This window comes from Eurypyga helias, unplaced genomic scaffold (assembly GCF_000690775.1).
Source record: "Eurypyga helias isolate BGI_N326 unplaced genomic scaffold, ASM69077v1 scaffold43857, whole genome shotgun sequence".
Taxonomy (NCBI): domain Eukaryota; kingdom Metazoa; phylum Chordata; class Aves; order Eurypygiformes; family Eurypygidae; genus Eurypyga; species Eurypyga helias.
In genome coordinates this window covers 7,182-12,091 of record NW_010260666.1, presented here as the reverse complement: position 1 = coordinate 12,091, position 4,910 = coordinate 7,182, and positions in this window count along the sequence as shown.

The window sequence follows — 4,910 nt, the reverse complement described above, 5'->3', positions numbered from 1 at the left end:
TGCAGATGAGCAGACCTGCTTAATCAGTTCCAATTAGAAGACTAATACATTTTCCTTAGGCTTATGCAAGAATAAGGTTTAAGAAGCAGCACTTGCTCTTTATGCAAGAAAACCTGCATTTCACTAGTTTGGCTTTTGGCTACAAGTCAGGATCAAGTTGGTGGAATTGACACTTGCAACCTCTCCCCTGGTCTAGCCATGCTCTCCTCACCTCCTTCCAAAGACGTGCTGGTTTAGTTTAAGGGAAGACATCCACACTTGCGCAGTATCGTGGATTAGACAGCGTTCAGTCTTCTCTTGTGAGTAGGTTAGCAAAGATGACACAGAGGATCTTCCTTACATGTAACACGAACTACACGAGATGCTGAGGATGGGAGAACATCTGGTTTACGGTAGCAGGTTGCACTGAACTCTATGGGTGCTGTCAGCTCTCTGCTCTATGCCTCAAGTGAAGGTTTTGTAACCGACACACGTAATTAATGCCTACATTTCTAATTTTGGGTGCTCAAAATTAGAGCTCAGTGATGGAATCAGAAAAGGAATTGAAGGTGTTTGAGGCAGCACCACACCGTAAGTAATTAATAGCAGGATTTATGCATGTGACTGAATTGCAAAGGAGACATAAAAATGGGTATAATATACATTTGATTAACATGGCTCAAAGTGCAAGAAGGTTGCAGGGAGTACGTATTTCCTATATTTCACTGAAATGGAGCTGGATGCTCGGCAGTAGCAAGTCTTTTGGCGCCCCTACATTTGCACACCTGTTCAACAGCTGCTTCCAGGACTTGCCAGTGTAGTAAGGGGTTCACTGGTGTACCTGGAGCAGATGGGACCTGCTGGGTTGGCAGATCATGGACTATTCCAGGGCTTGTTCCGACTTGCAGAGTAAAAATAAACACTTGTGACAAATGCATGCTTTGATATGAATATTTCAGAAGCTCTCCTAAAGTACTTAGAAACTGTTTCACTCTTTTTGTGGGACATAGTATTTTTACAGTGCTGTGGAAAAAAATGAAGTAAACTAGGAACTTTTTCATGGTCTTCAGTAAAACTGTGGAGTGAGGAAGGGAGAAAAGCGATGGTTGACGTGAAGTGAGGCAAAATACTTTTCCTTCCTTCTCATCCACACCCACCTCCCCCCCGCCCCCAGTTTTGCAGTACTGGACCCACTGGGCAAAGTCACTTAGAAATAGCTTGGACTATCATCTCTCTTTGGAAACAAAGGGTGACAAATACCTTCTCACGGGCCAGATAGGGGCTGCCTGTAGCAGACTCGGGGTGGGGGGAAAAAGAGACCCTTGAATTTTACTTTCCTGTATTCTGGGATGCACAAATAAAATGGCCCCTTCTGTCTGGTGCCAGGCCCAAAAGCAGTCTGGGATCATAAACACCAGGAAATAAGATCTGGTACTAGTGAGATGCCATAGTGATACTTGATAGCGTATACCCTGTTTCCTGATCCACAGGCGTGCCTGTACTGCCTTTCACAGCAAATACGCTTCTATTTCTTAGCAAACTGGGCATCGCTTGCGCTGCAGCTAACAGCAATTGATTCAAATTAACAAAGTGATTTTTCCTAAACTAAGATCTAATTAGTACTGAATATGAAAAATACTTAAAAGGTTGTTTTTCATGCTTATTGCTAAAATTAATGCTTAGATTACAGGAACGCTTTCCATTTTAAAACAGATCAAACTTTGGCTTCCTGTGAAGCTTCTGACTGAGGTTAAGGGCTGGAAAGGGGAAAAAAGTTAGTATACTATGTTATAAAATGCAGATAGCTTGGGTTTTTTTTTTTAACATTTTAGCATGATTTTATGTGTAACTTACACAATACATGAACCTTTTTTAATTTGTGTACAAGCATTTGGATTTTTAAAATTTTAAGATGTGCAGGGGTAATGGTTTGTGACAGGAGTGGAAAAACTGGTCTGTGACTTTTCCAATGCCTCTTGGAATGCTTGAATTTAAAGGAAGGAGGGTAAAGAGGGAGTAAGTACTATATGTATATATATGTGAGGAAACAGGCCTTAAACACTCTCTTCAGCTTTTTGATGTCAGTAAGATTAATTCTCATTTTCCTAGTTTCTCTTGGTTTTATTCCTTACAGTGCTTTTTAATTTGACAAGCTTTACTTTAAGGCAAGATCAATCAATTAATGTTCATATTGAAATAATCTGTCTGCTGACAATTTAAAATGTTAAGGTAAAAACCTCTTGAGAAGATATGGTCATACTGAAATAGTGTGGAAGAATCCTCTCCTTAACACACTTCTATGTTTAAAGCAGCTGGAAGAACACGTGTATACCATCTTCTCAAGTACATTTACTCTGCTACTCCCACATGAAAAGTAGGGAGGGAGATCTTATTTAAGAACCATTACAAAGATATAATTATTGAATTCAGGCTGCCAGAGATCATTTAAGAAGGAAAACCACCGTCTCTCAACAATAAGATAATGCCATGAGGGATAGATGATTATCCATGAGATAATTTTGTCCTTGAGTATTGTGAATCTCTGCAGCTTTCCCTTCCAAACCCAGCACCTTGGGGTATGAGAGCTTATTAGAATTTATTCTCTACTGTGTATTCAAGCCAACATACTGGAGTGTAAGCTGTCACTTAAAAAATGCATCTTTTGTTCTCAGTTCTCAGTGCTGGCAGACTGCATGATTTCTACAAAACTGAGAGGGTCTTTAAAAAAGGCAGAACATAATGTACACACATGATGAAGTTGTGGTACCCGTCAGATTCCTACATCTGGGGATGAAAACTCAAAATTCTGAAGTAGCTTTCTTGACCCTGCAATTCACTCCTGGTTCTCCTTACTTAAAAACATATGTAACATCAGGTCAGGGACAGACTATTCCTTTTAAAGGTAAGGGTGCTCTTGAAGGCTTAAGATTAGGTCTCTCTATCACAAATGATAATTCAAAACACTGAGACCCTCCCGAATCCTCACAGAGGTCCAGAATCAGAAATATTTTAAGTATACATTTAACAGAGGTGTTTTCTTCCTAAGAAGAAAAAGGATTTACCATGCTGTAATTTCCTTACAATGATCTCAAAACTCATAGAGGAAAGGGACAAGATTTTACTGCTGCAGCCCAATCTCCTGGTTACAGCTTGCAAGCTTTCCTGTTCTTCAGAGCACTCTTCCATGGGAATATAGAAATGCTGTCTCCTCTTTCTCTCACAGCTGGAGCCCTGCCCAGTGGCTGCAGACAAGCAATGCCTCTTTGTTTTTTAACCTCCAACTGAACCGGGGGGTGAACCTGACAAGCTGAAGCAGGGTTCTCACCCTGCTCCAACTGGGTCAGCTTTTTTGAGAAGGGCAAAATGAAAATAGTTTTTTCAAAATCCAAACACTGCGAAAACAACAGATTATCTAGTATCTGGTTATTTGCAAAATTTGATGGTGTTTTCCCTTTAGCATGATGCATGTTTTTAGCTGCTGACAAAGAGCTGGAAAAAGCTGGACGCAGGCCACCAGGGAGACAATTCTGATATCCACAGCTCCGACCATGACCTCTGTAGCAATACATGAACCCCATATGCTAGCTGATTTCCCCTTACAAAAGCTGGACCTCAGTGATAAGTCCCTGTTGTTCTTTCCACAAGTACTTCCCCTGGCTAATGAACTGTGTGGTAACAGTTTAGTTACTGTTCACACCTGCCCTAGAAACAAGCAGAAAGTTGTTATCCTCTTTGTGAACTCTAAATTAGTTGTTTTTATAAATGAAAAGCTAAGAGCATAGAAATTCTCTCGGCAAAACTCATCCTCATGAAAATCTACCTGTCAAGTTTGTGTACGAAGTACGTATTCTTTATTAGAAGATTCTTGTAGGCAGTGCTATATTCTTTCCTATGCAACAGTAATAAGGCTTTGATATAACTTCACAGGAAAAAAATCAGAATGTTTTTAGTATAAGATTGAAGAAGTGGGTATTTTATGTTCCTTCATCAACTGTTTGCCTTATGTACATGGAGGATGATTTCTGCACAGGCCTTGGAAAGCCGGGCCTTTACAGAAGGCTGTGAATCCATGCTTATCCAGAGCCTGGGTGACCAAGAGTGACTACTCAGTGTTCGTAGACAGAAGAGTATCTTTCAAATTAGAGGATGCTTTCTATGAAGACTTGTGTGAAACTTGCAGTTCAAGGCTATGATATCACAAGGGAAAAATAATGAATAAAGGGGTTTATTGGCTTCTCTGTCTCCCACCCACACAGTAAAGGAAATGTGTGTGCATGTGTGTACACAGATATGTGCATGAACTGAAAATCAGATGCAGCTGAGCTATGACAGTGACCTTTTTCATCAAAAATTATAGTTAAACACCCAGTGAGTTCTGGGAAGGGGTCTTAAGACTACCACCATCTCAAAAAAAGTTACAGTAAGGCAGCTGAATCAACTGTCTGGTTTGAAATCTACAAGTTGAACTCAAACAAAAATGTACTGATAGGTTTATTTCATTACCAGGTCAGCTGAAGTTTTCTGAAACTTTCAAGACTTGCCTGGTTTATTATTCATGAAGTTATCTTTATTGCACAGTAAGATAGTGTGAAAAATCAAAGTCCAAAAACTGGTATAACTGATGCTACAATGCTGGTGCACTCTGCTGCATACAGTGATGCTGGATTACAGAATAAATCTACTTTGAACGCTCCAAGGAGATAAGCCCTTTGTCCTACTACCAGAGGTACAAGCATTTAATAATATCCCAGCATTTGGAGAAGTTCCACTGCCACCTGCTTATGTAAAAAGAGCTGTGTATGACAGAAACAGGTTCCCAGTATGTTATAATAATTATTTGCTTTTACTGCTTTGGAAACCAGCAGCATCCTCCCACTAAGGAATGTGGAGCACAGCCCCCCAAACTATTTGTATGCTGTCCTATCTCTAAC